Source organism: Phascolarctos cinereus, unplaced genomic scaffold, assembly GCF_003287225.1.
Source record: "Phascolarctos cinereus isolate Bilbo 61053 unplaced genomic scaffold, phaCin_HiC Scaffold_726;HRSCAF=1367, whole genome shotgun sequence".
NCBI classification, from domain to species: Eukaryota; Metazoa; Chordata; class Mammalia; order Diprotodontia; family Phascolarctidae; genus Phascolarctos; species Phascolarctos cinereus.
In genome coordinates, this window is record NW_027556098.1 from 278,139,957 (window position 1) to 278,155,125 (window position 15,169).

General features: G+C 35.9%; 1 pseudogene; it reads right to left on the reverse strand.

Annotated features, from left to right (window-relative positions):
* Positions 1 to 9,942: 9,942 nt before the first annotated feature.
* LOC110218141 (olfactory receptor 8G1-like) lies at positions 9,943 to 10,875 on the reverse strand (annotated as a pseudogene).
* Positions 10,876 to 15,169: the final 4,294 nt, after the last annotated feature.

The window sequence follows — 15,169 nt, forward strand, 5'->3', positions numbered from 1 at the left end:
TACTGTTTTAAGGTTTACAAAGCATATTCATATGTGTGTGTGTGTGTGTATATATATATATATATATGTATATGTATATATGTATGTATATATATGTATATATATACATATATGTATGTATATATGTATGTATATGTATATGTGTGTATGTGTATATATATATATATATATATATATATATATATATATATATATATATATATATATATATATATATGATTTATTCCTTACAACACTTCTGTAAGTAGCTGTTGTTATTATGCCCATTATACACATCAGGAAATTCTATCTTGGACATATTAAATTACTTGTCCACGTTTATACCTTTGATAAATGCTGAAGGTGGATTCAAACTTAGGTCTCTCTCTCTCTCTTTTTTAATTTATTAACTTATTTTTAGTTTTCAACATTCACTTCCATAAGCTTTTGAGTTCTAAATTTTCTCCCCTCCATCCCTGCCTGCCTCCCCAAGAGGGCATTCAATCTGATATAGGCTCTACATATACACTGTTATTGAACATATTTTCAAATTAGTCATGTTTTTAAGAATTAGAACCAATACGAGGAACCATAAGAAAGAAGAAACAAAACAAAACAGAAGATGAAAAAAAAAACTGGAAAGCAAATACTGTGCTTCAGTCTGTATTCAGAGTCCACAGTTCTTTCTCTGGATGTGGATAGCATTTTTCATCATGAGACTTGGAGATGTCTTCGATGCTTGCATGGCTGAGAAGAGCTAAGTTTTTCAAAGTTAGTCATCACACAAGGTGGCTGTTGCTGTGTATGACATTCTCTTTGTTCTGCTCGCTTCACTCAGCATCAGACCGTACAAGTATTTCCAGGTTTTTCTGAAGTCTGCTTGCTCATCATTTCTTAAAGCACAATAATATTCCATTACATTAATATCTTGCAACTTGTTCAACCCTTTCCCAATTGATGGGCATCCCCTCAATTTCCAATTCTTTGCCACCACAAAAAAGCTGCTATAAATATATTTGATTATGTGGTTTCTTTTCCCATTTTTATGGTCTCTTTGGGATACAGCTCTAGAAGTGCTATTTCTGGGTCCAAGGGTATGCCCATTTTTATATCCCTTTGAGCATAGTTGCAAATTGCTCTCCAAAATGGTTGATTCGGTTCACAACTCCACCAATAATGCATTAGTGTTCCAATTTTCACATATTTTCTCCAACATTTATCATTTTCCTGTTTTGTCATGTTAGCCAATCTGATAGGTGTGATGTGGTACCTCAGAGTCATTTTGATTTGCATTTCTCTAATCAATAGAGATTTAGAGTATTTTTTCATATGACTATAGATATCATTAATTTCTTCATTTGAAAACTGCCTGTTCATATCCTTTGACCATTTTTAATTGGGGAATGACTTGTATTCTTATAAATTTGACTTAGTCCTCTATATATTTTAGCAATGAGGCCTTATCAGAGACCCTAGTTGTAAAAATTCTTTCCCAGTTTTCTGTTTCCCTCCTAATCTTGGTTTCATTGGCTTTGTTTGTGGAAGAATAGGGCTCTCTTAATTCCAGGGCAAGCATGTTTTCTCTGACATTTTCTTTTTAGTCTTTTAATTCATTAGATTGTAAGCTCCTTGAAGGCAGAGAATATCTTCTTCTTTATTTTAAAATTCCCAGTTTTTAGCATAGTACTCAGTACATAGTAAGTGCTTAAGTTGTGGATGATTAATCTTTTCTAACTTTAACTTACAAGTCCTTGATAATTGTCTCTTTTTCCTATTCCTTGTGGTGATTGGATAGGTTCAAGCTTTTTTGGCAGGTTAAGGTGTGAGTTGCAATTTGATCTTCATGTTCTTGTTTCCAAGAATCTCAAATAAAATGGAAAAAAAATCTCTAATTCAGGGTTGCAAGTAGCTAAAGTTAACTATTTCACTTCTACTATAAATGTAGGACCCTCATGAAATAAGCATCATAAAACTATTGAATGTTGAAATGAGTTGCAATAGGACTGGAGTTGCTGTACAGTCATTCAGTTGTATCCAATTTTTCATGACCTCATGGACCATAGCACTCCTGGTCCTATCCTTCACTATTTCTTGAAGTCTGTCCAGGTTCATGTTTATTGTTTCCATGACACTACCTATCCATCTCATCCTCTCTTTTCCCTTTTTCATTTTTCCTTCAATCTTTCCCAACATCAGGGTCTTTTAACTGCTTTCATTATGTGGCCAAAGTATTTAAGCTTCAGCTTCAGTACTTGGCCTTCCCCTGAATAGGCTGAATTAATTTAAGGATTGACTTATTTGACCTCTTTGATGTCCAAGGGGACTCTCAAAAGTCTTCTCCAGCACCACAATTTCAAAGTGTTGATTCTGTGGTGCTCAGCCTTCCTTACAGTCCAACTAACTAGTTGGCTAACCAGGGTATAAAACCACGGCTTATTTAACACCATTTTGAGAAGTATGTATCAATGTGTAAGGGGAGAGGTTGGAGCTTTACCTGGGGGTACACACACAGTGTGAGCTTAGATAGTGCCTTGGGTGTACCTAAGCTTATCTTTACACTTAGAAGGTATAACCAATGGATGTGACTATGAAACATATGCTTCTTTATATTAAGAAAGGAGTTATTCTGAGGTACCACATCACACCTATCAGATTGGCTAACATGACAAAACAGGAAAATGATAAATGTTAGAGACGTGGGAAAATTGGAACACTAATGTATTGTTGGTGGAGTTGTGAACTGATTCAACTATTTTGGACAGCAATTTGGAACTATGCCCAAAGGCTATAAAATTGTACATACCCTTTGACCCAGTGATACCACTTTAGGTCTATATCCCAAAGAGATTATAAAAATGGGAAAAGGACCCACATAATCAAAAATATTTATAGCAGCTCTTTTTGTGGTGGCCAAGAATTGGAAATTGAGGGGATGCCCATCAATTGGGGAATGGAAGAACAAGTTGTGGTATATGCATATAATGGCATACTATTGCTCCATAAGAAATGATGAGCAGGTAGACTTCAGAAAAAAACCTGGACTTACATGAACAGATGCTGAGTGAAGTGAACAGAACCAGCAGAACATTGTACACAGTAACAACCACGTTATGTGATGACCAACTTCAATAGTCTTAAGTCTTCTCAACAATACAAGAATATAAGACAATTCCAAAAGACTTATGACAGAAAATGTGATCCATATCCAGAGAAAGAACCATGGAGTCTGCAGACCTGAACATATTATTTTCTCTTTTTTTGTTTCTTCTTTTTTTTTTGTGGTTTTTCCTTTGGTTCTAATTCTTCTTGAATACATGACTAATATGGAAATACGTTTAATATGATTGTATATGTATAGCCAATATCAGATTACATGCCACCTCAGGAAGGAAGTGTGGAGGGAGGAAAAAATTTAGACCCCAAAATCTTATAGAAGTGAATGTTGAAAAGTAAAAACAAATAAGTAAAAATTTAAAAAGTAAAAGTTATTTTGCTAAGGGAGAGGTACATGCCTCAAAGTTCTATTCACACATAATATAGGGGCTTTATGAATCTTTTTTGTGAGAGGTGGAGTAAGACACATAGGACAAGGCAGGATGATGGTTGCAAGTGGAATTTTGATGAAGAGCAAAAAGGGAAGTTAAAAATTTACACATCAATGAATCAATCACAGAAAGGGAAGATATATGTCAGGTCAAATCAAAAAGTGGTCAGCAAACACTGGAGGTAGAGCCAATAACTCAAGCTAGAATGTTGTAAACACATAGAGCAGTAACTAACCAGATAGGACTAGGGCTATAGGTAACATCTCAAGTAAGTAGGGTAATCAAGCTGAGCCAGAAATTCTTCTACGACTTAAGAGTTAATGACCTGAGTTACATTTGGTGTCTCAACTACATTCTTCATGTTCTAGCTAGTGATATAACTAGCTATCTTAAGGAAATGGCAGTTATAAAACAAATAAAGAAAAATCTCTTACTGCAGTATGAGAGAAAAAAATGCAAAAAAAAAAAAGTGTTTTCCAGAATAAGAAGCGTAAATCTACTTCTGAGACAAAATTGACCATAGCACAAATATCTGAAACTTTCTAAGTCAAAAGCTCCTTCTACTTAGAATGTTAGCCTAAGGGAACAATGCATTGAAGGACAGAAGCCTAGGTAAGGAATGGAAGTCAAGGAAGTGGCACCAAGATGCACCATCAGCAAAAGTACTTGAGGCAAAATACTACAGATTCTCAGGTTAGAGGCTGGTTCTGGCCCAGTTGACAAGCTCAATAAATTATGCTACAGCTGAAGTAAAAAAAAGCCAGGGTTAACAATCATGATGTCAGACATGATTAATTAAAAGAGATAATCAGGGAAACTATATTTTGCTCAAAGGTACCATAGACAATGAAATATCAAAAATTTTTATATCGTTTCTCTGATACAGGCTTCATTTCTCAAATATATAGGGAACTGAGTCAAATTTATAAAAATAAGCCATTCCTCAGTTGATAAATAGTCAAAGGATATGATTGGGCAATTTTCAGAAGACAAAATCAAAACTTTCTGTGGTCATATGAAAAAGTGCTCTAAATTATTATTGATTGAAGAAAGACAAATTAAAACAACTCTGAGGTACTACTTCACACCCATAAGAGATGACAAATGCTGGAGAGGATGAGGGAAAATAAGTATATCAAAAAACTGTCGGTGCAACAATGAACTGGTCCAACCATTCTGAAGAAGAATCTGGGACTATGCTTAAAGGGCTATAAACAGAACATACCCTTTGATCCAATAATACAACTCCTAAATCTGAATCCCAAAGAGATCAAAGGAAAAATACCTCTATTTATTAAAAATATTTATCGCAGCTCTTTTTGTGGTGGCAAAGATTTGGAAACTGAGGGAATGTCCATCATTTGAGAATGGCGGAGCAAGTTGTGGTATATGATTGTGATGGAATACTATTGTGCTACAGGAAATGAAGAAGGGGGTGGTCTCAGAAAAAACAAGCAAACAAACATATGAACTGGTATGAAATGAAGTGAGAATTGGAAAATCATTGTGCATAGTAATAGCAATGTTCTAATGATGATTAACTGTAAAAGACTTGACTACTGTGATCAATACAATGATCCAAGACAATTCCAAAGGACTCATGATGGAAAATTTCTATCTGTGTCCAGAGAGAGCTGGTGAACTCAGTGCAAATTGAAGTATGATTTTCTCAATTTTTTTTTTACTTTTTTGGTAATACAATGAATGTGAAAACATATTTTGCATGATTTCATATGTATAACTGAAATCATATTGTTTGCCTTCTCAGGAGGTGGGTAAGAATTGGGAGGGAGAGGTAGAATCTGGAACTCAAAATCTAAAAAGCAAAGACTTAAAAATAAATAATTTTTTTAAAAAAGAAGAGAGGTTGATCCAAGTCTAGAAGTGGTTCTCCTGACTTAACTTTCAGTCATGCATATGGACATACACATATATATGTATATGTGAATGTGCATGATAATGTACAATATATATTTACCTGTACATGTGTATGCTAGAGTGTACTCAAGCCTGCTCAAAACAGCTCTGAGAGTAAATTGTTAAATTTTCAGTGTAACAATTAAACCTGCTTAATAAACTCCAGTGACTCCTTCTCTTTATAACCTAGCACCCTCAACCACCTTTCCAGTCTTCTTGTACCTTACTCTGTGCCTCATAATTTTTGATCCAGGGACCCTGGACTTCTTTCCTTTCCTCCAAGATGAAACTTTGTCTCTCAGTCTGGCCATTTTCTCAGGTTCTTCCTCGTGCCTGCATTACTCTCCTTCCTTATCTGTACTTACTGCCTTCCCTGATTTTCTTTAAGTACCAGCAAAAATTCCACCTTCTAGACTCCTCTTAATTCTGGTGTTAATTATCTCTGTTAATTATCTTATGTGTTATTAATGAGCACTGTGACTGTTCCCCTTAGATTGTCTTTTAGTCTTATCACTTTGTTTTGCTCAGGGATCTTCCAGTCTCTTGGGACTACAATTCTCTTTCCAATCCAAGTCTCCTAGTATTGTTCTACTGGAGGATACAGTTCATGCTGGGAGAAAATACCAATTTGGAGCTTATGGAATCTATGTACCATAGGAAGGACCTATGTGGTCTTAACCTTACTCATTAATGAAATAGATTTAATTGTGGCATTCACTGACTCAGTAGGAATGCCTCCTTTGAGTTTTCCATTAATTCTAACAGTTTCTTGGCTAATCCTTCAAAATCTGTGTTGACTAAAGTCATATTCATGCCAGATAAGGGTAGAATGGATGCATCACTCTTATCAAAAAAGGTTTCTGGCTTTTTCTTTGACAGCTTCAGGGTTGAGGAAAAAAAAACACTTGCCTTCTTCACCTGTGCTTGGGAAGGAATGAGTTGATTTCCTGAGCTTCTTGACTTGCTGCTCTTTATAGAAGGTTATCATACTGTTTCCCAGAGTGCTAATTCCCTTCTAAAGTCAGCATGCGTATACCAACTGTAGTTTTCTTCCAGTGGTTCCAATATGTTTTGATAAGTTAATCACCTCCTCTAGTGACTCTTGGCTCTTTAAGCAATTCTTCATTCTCAGAGGGTGGACTAGTATGAAATTCCCAGGAATAATTTCCTAATGTCATTTCCTCAGGCACATCTTTCAACTTCTGTCCCAACTCTCTGCTTCAGCTTCTCAGGTAAGACTAGAAAAACTTGCTGAATCATCTCACTTACCCTAATAGTCATAAGGCTGGACAATCTCCTCTTTTCAAATAGGGGGAATCAGGATAGAATTATATCTCTCAGCTCTCTTAAATAATGATATTCCTGAGGACAGGAATGAATACTTGAATGAGTGAATTTTTTTTTATTAAGTAAATAGTATGTGCCAATGACTGTGCTAAGTTCTGGGGCCACAAATGCATAAACCAAGGCAGTCTACATTATGGAGAAACTTCTATTCTAAAGGAGAAGACAACATGTAAAGGGGAGAGGTGGCCAGGGAGGGATCATTTGGTCTAGGAAATTATAGAGATTTGGGGTGAATTTATAGGGTAATTGATGGACAATTCTTTCTAGGAATGATGATAGTTCTCATTATTATTCTCAGAGGTAGAGGTAAAAGTGTGTACATATGTGGGTGGAATTGCTGCATGGCAGAAAGACAGTTAGATTGCATTGAAATGCATCTATGAAGGGTTATATGTGGTGAATTCTCATCACCCACAAGCCTAGGACCCCAGAGAGCAGGAAGTGGAGGGATAGGTCTGGGTCTGACTGAGAGGTAGAGAGCAGTCAAAACACCATGGCAGGAAAATCTAGACCTGTGAGTCTCAAACTTAATGATTTCTGGATTCCTTTATAAGGGCTAAAAATTAAATACTCCAAAAAACTTGTATTTATGTAGGCTATATTCATCTATAATTACTATATTAGGAATAAAAATATCTTAATACAATTATGGAAATAATTGTGACCTCATGGATCCCGTGAAAGTGTCTTAGAGAACCCCAGGTATCTCTCTGAGAGCCGCTGATCCCAAGCAAAGCACCAGAATTATTGAGGAGAGAAAATTTCTGTATTATATTTGAAGTAAGATCAGTTAGAATCAAAAGTTTATTTATGCATCTGTCTCTCTATTTATCTCTATTATCTATAATATATATATATATATTTTTAATATATTACTTTATAATATCTCCCTCTCCACACACAAATATATTTATATTTTAAATTTATCATGTGTATAGACATATATATATATATATATAAACATATTTCTATCTCTCTATCTACTGTTTTATATATCATGTAATTTCAAGGAGAGAGGTACAACATGGCTGTGACATGAATTAAGAGAGAGCTTAAGTGAATGGAAATAAGTTAAAATTTTTATATATTTTAAAAACAAAGCTAAACAATAATTTCTAGGTGAATATCTATCTAGATGTAAAATTGCAAGTTAGGACAACTTTTGTTTCTCAAAGAATTAGGAAGTAATACAAAGTATAAGAATGAGAGGACATAGTGTAGAGTTTCAATCACTCTAAGATGAGACCCAAACAGTTGCAAATCATTAAATAATCAGATATAATAACTTGCTATATTCTCAGAACCAACAGCTTTTAGAAAATCCTTATTGCTTTCTCTTTCTCTAAGTACATATGAAATAAAATTTAATCTATGGTTTCTGACTTAGTTTCTTAGGAGTAGTATTCTATTTAACTTCAGTGAAAACTATAAATTTGAGGCATGAACTTTATGCTTCACTATATTTCCCTAAATTCACATGTTAATATCTTAGAGTATTATATTACCTTATAGTTATGTATCATGATTTGTTCAAGTACTTTTCATATTGGCAAATTAGACAATATATAACACAACAGCAGGTAAAATGAAAGGCTCTATATAGTCAACAAAAATTTTCCAACTGTTGACACAGAAATAGAAAAGCAATTCTAAAATTTAATGAGGTTTTGAGTCATCTGCTCTCCTCAGCCAGAGATGATGGGGAAAGAAGGAGAGAAGAGAATTTAGAGTGTGTCATTTATACTTCATTCTTCTTAAAGGGAAGTTAGCCATCACATTCCATTCTGGCCCTTGATAGTAGAGACAAAGGCAAAGCCAAGGACTCAGGAAGTGGCTCAGAGGCTCCTGAGCCTTGGCAGTCAGCTGCCTGCCCTCAAATCTACCCCTTCAGTTGCCATTCCATCTCCCCTTCACACAAACTGCACACTGCTAATACATTCAAATGCTTCTGATGTTGCTCCAATCATTCCTGAATTTGTCTTATGCTCAGTCCCCCGGCTCATGCTCCTGAGGCAGTTCTTGACTTAGAACTCAAGACGCTTTAACTCCCTTCATGTAGTTGTTATTATTTAAGATAGCTTATAAAGAACAAAATATTAGTCTCCTCACAGTTAAACCTTGAATTAACTATTATACACAAATATACACAACATCCATGGAAAGAGAGGACACAGAGTAACATAGCAGTGAGGTATACTTATGAGGAAAACATGTACCAAAGGCAACTTTTAAACTCCAGGGCTCAGAACTCCTTTCTGTAACCAAACTCTCTTTTAACAGGGCTAGCTCTGTTATAACAAATCACATAATTTTTTTTTAAACAAGAAAGAAAGGAGAGAGGAAAAAATTGGCAAAACTAATCAATACATTGAAAAAATTCTGAAAATATCTGCAATGTTCCACACTGTTGCATGGTCAGCTTTAAAACAGCAAATGTTGTTCATGCCTGTATAGCTGTTATTGGTTCTAAGCTTGAGAAAGTACCCTTACCAGGGCAAGAAGACACTTAAAAGAAAATCTCCCAGAAACACTTCTCCCTACCTGTATGAGGCCATATTTAAAACTGGTTACAAAACTAAAGAACTTCTTTATATATTATGATTTTAGGTTGTTGGAGGATGGATGCTTAACATCTTCTTTACACATCCATTCATATTTATGGCTGTAATTGTGTTTTCCTCCATTAGATTCCTCTGTATAGATGACTATATAATGTTTTAAAGGAGAAATACAAAGATCGATAATCAAGAAACTTGCATTCAAAACTTAGTTTCACTCTTGATCAGTTCTGTGACTAAGAGTAAACCATTTATCCTCTTTAATGTAGTTTCTTTAGCTGAAGAACAAGGGGATTGGGCTTGTAAATTGTTAAATCTTCTTCTAGCCTTAGCATTTTCTGCAACATTCATCTTGTGAAACTTTGGAGATTTAACTGCTAGTTTCAAGAATCAGTGGCCCACAGGGCCTCTCTCTCTCTCTGTGTGTGTCTCTCTCTCTGTCTCTCTCTGTCTCTCTGTCTCTCTCTCTCTCTCTCTCTCTCTCTCTCTCTCTCTCTCTCTCTCTCTTCTCTTCTCTTTTCTCCTCCCTCCCCTTGTCTCTACAGCATAACAACATCCACTAAACCAATTAACCCATTATTCTAATATTTCTCCTTTCAATGGAATGTTCTTTCTATTGCTTTCTTCAAGGCAATTTTGACATCCTTATTTCTTAGACTGTAGATAAGGGGGTTTAGCATGGGTACAATGATAGCGTAAAAGATGGAGGACACTTTTCCCTGATCCATGGAGCTTACTGAAGATGGCTGCAGGTACATGAATGCAAGAGAGCCAAAGAAGATACCAATTGCTATAATATGGGAGCTGCAGGTGCTGAAGGCTTTTGATCTGCCTGCAGTGGATTGAATTTTTAAAATGCTAGCAATGATCAAAACATAAGAGCAAATAATGGTCAAGGTTGGGAAAAGGATATTAAATGTGCTGAAGGCCAGAGACACCACTTCATTGACATATATGTTAGAACAAGAAAGCTTCAAGAGTGGAAGGAGATCACAGAAGTAATGATTAATGTTATTTTCCTTACAGAAGAGCGCTCTAAGCAAACAAACTGTGTGAGCTGTGACCCCAGTAAGGCCCAATGTGTATACCCCACCCACCAACCACGACCGCACCTGATAGGACATGATAAGACTATAACGAAGGGGATAGCACATAACCACATAGCGATCATATGCCATCACAGCTAACAATTGACATTCAGAAATGGCAAAAAAGGTAAAAAAATAGAACTGAGTTGTACACTCAGGGTAGGAAATGGTGTTCTTTTATGATAAAAAGTTCATTATCATTTTAGGCGTTATGACAGTTGATTGACAGAGATCAATGAGGGACAAATTGAAGAGAAAATAATATATTGGGTTGTGAAGATGAGAACTCAGCCAAATAAGTATAATCATGCCCAGATTCCCCATTATAGTGACAACATAAATCCCCAGGAACAGGAAGAAGAGTGGCAGCTGGCGCTCAGGTTGGTCTGTCAGCCCTATGAGGATGAACTCAGTTGCTAGTGAATAATTGCTTTTCTCCATTCTTTTTGAGTGTAGAGTAAAAATCTGTATGCAAGAGAATAAAAATAGCCTTCATTATTACAAGTCGAAAATGATGTGTCAAACAGAATAGTAAACTTGTAACATAAATTCTTTTGATTCTTTTTTCTCATCTTTTTTTCCTACCACAAACTGAAGACTTCATTCACAGGAATGAAGCATATAAACCATTCTATTGGAAAGAGCTATGCTTGAACTTCTCTCCTACATATAATGATCATAGTATTTTTGATTCATATGACTATTTTCAAAGATGTTTGTTCATAACCTAAAATATATGTAAAAATATTTATGTATTCAATATATACACATCTTAAAGAACATTGATACTTAAGTTCCTGTAGCTAGTAAGCATAAGAGATCTTTCCCCAAAGTAACTGTCTCCTGAGAATAATTCACTCCATCTGTTGAGTTTTTGTGATACACCATTCACAGCCCAGTGGCCTTTGAGCTGCCCACTGACTACTTTTGGAGCCTGCCAACTTGGGAACTATGGCCTCTGACTCCTTTCCCAAGAGAAGGAAAAGGTGTCTCAGAGAGTTCAGTCATTGCCAAGGGCACATAATTTGAAAGCTATGTGCTGGCAAGGAAATCTGGCTGTCTTCCATGGGGGTAGTTCTTAGTACCTTAAGACATATTTTACTAAAGTGGTAGATTACTATTTTAGCTAATCAGACAAATGCTATACACTCATTGAACATAAATTTTGGCAACATATTTGTGAAAGCCATAATATGGAAAACATTAAGTAATGTAGACTAGACAAAAGGGCAATTTCATGGATTTGCCATTAGTGGAATGATTTGGGAAGAGTAGGCATTAAGAATTCAATGTCAACTTGAAAGGATATCTGAAGTGGAGTGCTTTAGGTATTTGTGCTCAATCTTTTGCTGTTAAACACCTTAAATAAAAACATGTCTCTGCTGCCAATTCAGTTTACCCTGGGAGTTAGGTGCTATTATTCCCCATATTTTATAGGTGGTGTGCAGGGTCCTAAGTCATGGTCCTCTGGTAGAGAAGAGTACTTGTCATAGCTCACAAACCATAGCATAGAGCAGGAGGGCAGTGATTACACCTTTCCTTGGATGATGCCACTTTGGAAGAACTAAGGGCTTGCAGACTCCCAGAACTAGCTCTGAAAAAGCACTGGCAGTAATGGAAATCTGTTTTGGAGAATTGTGGTGGAATATGAGAAGCAAAGATGTTTGTTCTGTCTCCCTTGCAGCCTCACACAACTACATCGCCTCATCACATGTGGTCTCTTTTTCCACTTGGGGTTCCATATTCTTATATATGAGTGCCCTCTTTAAAGGAATATGATGTTTGGTTGTTTAAATTTTGTAAGATATTTTGAAGCTTGGGGGTTAGACTTTTTTTTTCTAAAAGCTGGGACAGTTTACTTTTGCCCTGTGCTCCTGTACAGTATATTTTCTCTGGACCAGCCTATTGTGTTTCAAATGGAGCTACTTAATTACACCTTTAAAATCCAAATCACTCTGGCTCTCATTGAATGTCCAATAATAACCTAGTCCAGGCCTCTATGGCTCATTGTTTAAGTTTTGATGGCTTGGAATGAGTGTAAATAGCTACTATTTTCTATTCTGTTTGAGGGTCTTTCACTTCCCAGATTGATGTTTCTGTGATGATAAATTAAACTATCTTTCATCTCAATTCTTACCTAGCCCTTGGTCATTGAATGGGCCCCTCATACAAACTGGGGCATGGGAAATGACCTTGATTTATTTAAAAGCCAAGGTCATCCACTGTAGGACTTTTATCTAAACCATTGCACTTTGATGGGTCTGGAGGAAAGAATGAGGCTTTGGACTTTGCATAGCTCTAGCTCACTTAAATTCGATTCACACACATATCAGGACATCACTCTTTTGATGTCTTTGGTCCTCTTTGAAAACAAAAAGATGAACAAAAATATAACAACAAGTGATATGCTTCTGAACATGACACCAAGCTTGGAGACACAACTAACTCACAGTTTAACAAACACACAATCTAAAAGCATCATGATAAGTTAGGACAATGGGCATAATCTGATATGATAAAATTTTAACACCTTGAATGACAGTTAAAAGAATCAGTTTTAAAATTTCAAAAATGTGGAGGAAAATTTAGAAGTCTCTTTGTCAGACATCAAGAATTTTAGCAGACTACAAATTCAATATAACATCAATGTGAGGTGGTAGTCAAAAAGAAAAATTACATAACCTTGTGTTCCATGAAGAGAAGTTTGGCTTCCAGGAATAAGAAAATGATAGTTTTACCACACTTTACCTTGTTAAAACCACATGTAGGGTATTTTGTCTGGTTCTCTTTCTCATAGTGGAGGAAGGATATTGACAAGATGAAGAATATCCAGAAAAGAGAAATGAAGACCATAAAGCTCTTGAGTACATGTCATATAAAGATAATTTGAATGACTTGTGAAAGTCTAGCATGGAGAAGAGAAGAATCAGAGGGAAATGGTAATTATTTCCTGGTATTTTAAGAACTATTATATGTAAAAGAAATTATATGTAAAAGTTTGTCACAAAAAAGGAAGATTCAAGAGTAATGTGTAAAGTTGAAAAGAAACAAATTTAGGCTTGATGTCAAGATAAAATCTATAACAATTATACATAGCCCAAAGTGAAATGTATTGCCATGGTAGTTGTGGATTCCTCTTAAATTGAGGTCTTCAAGCTGGATTACTACCACTGCTATAGGTGTATTGAAGGGAGATTATGGGGTAGGGTTTGAACTAGATGGAATGTCCCTTCCAATTCCAAAAATGCTGTAGTTCCATAATTCTGAGATTGAGTTCTTCATACCTCCAAAAATCTCTTTCTATTTTTTTTTATATTAGGCAGTTGGGGTTAAGTGAGCTTCCCAGAGTCACAAGCTAGTGAGTGTTATATGTCTGAGGCCACATTTAAACTCAGGTCCTCCTGACTCCAGGGCTGGTGCTCTATCCACTGCACCACCTAGCTGCCCCTATCTCTTTCTATTTTTAAAACCACCAGTATCTAGTCTCCAGCCTTATGCCATTATCAGTTATGGGTATAATCAATGTGGAAATTCTTTTCTTTTGCAAAGTCTTAAGGTTTCATTAATCCTTAATTAGAAGGGAAAATAACATCAAATTAATCAACTACTTACCATCTAGTATTGGATCTTAAAGCTTCTTGACCCAAAGTATATGGCTACTATAAAACTTATTATAGTCATGGTTGGAGCCTTCTAATCTTTGCTAATGTTGATGGGAATTAGGACACAGAACTCAGTGTCTGAAATGCTCCAGAAATTTATTTGATTTGAAGATTATTATTTCTAATTGTTACTTTAGCCAGAATGTTCTCTTCAGTTCTAGGTAAAGAAACAGTGTTAATTTATGCCAACAGAGCTCCTGATGATGTAACTTAAGGCTTTTATGGGCATTTATAAGGTAATTGGGACCTCATTAGTAATACACAGACAAAGGCTTCCACAGGGACTTATCTCATAAGCAATTCCCCTTTTCTGAGAAGAAGTAATTAGTATTTTCCTCTACTTCTCAATTCTTTCACTTTTATTTACTCCCTATATACACAATGAACTATGCAGAACATGATCCCAATACCAGACATAGGAATTCAGGAACCTAGAACCAATTTATTTGAGTTAATGTTTGGGAGACTTGGGGTAGCATCTAAAGTGTAAACAATCCATATGGTTTAAGTTGTCTGAAATCAGAGGTCATGGTAGCTGAGGAAGTTGGGCAACTGAGAGGCCTGAATTCAAGGAAGAGAGGAGAAGGGGTAGAAAAGAAATGTGAAAATCAGATTCTGAACCTATTGATCCTATTGAAGAACTGGAGGTCTATAGTTGATAGAGAGAAGCATCTCAATAGCATAGCTGCTAAGTAAGAATGATGATTAAAATGCCTACAGGTGGCAAGGCCAAGTAAAGTCTCTATCAGTTTCTCTTCTTGATTCTGTGCATAAGAGAGCAGGTGAGAAATCACATGCAGCCTTGAAAAGTTTGCTCAGAGATGTTATGGCTTCAGAAGAAGGCTAGGTTTCAGTGATCACCATAAAATGGAAGAAACATGAAGAGAAAGTTTTAGGATAAGAGGAGTTTATTAATAATAGAAGAGTTTTAGGGTACACAGTGAAAACAAATGAATTGTGATAACTTGGGGCTAGCTTAACAGTGTCCAGAAGTACTCCCTTAGCTGTTGATCTCTTTTATCTCTCCTACTGGGGTGTGTGTGTGTGTGTGTGTGTGTGTGTGTGTGTGTGCA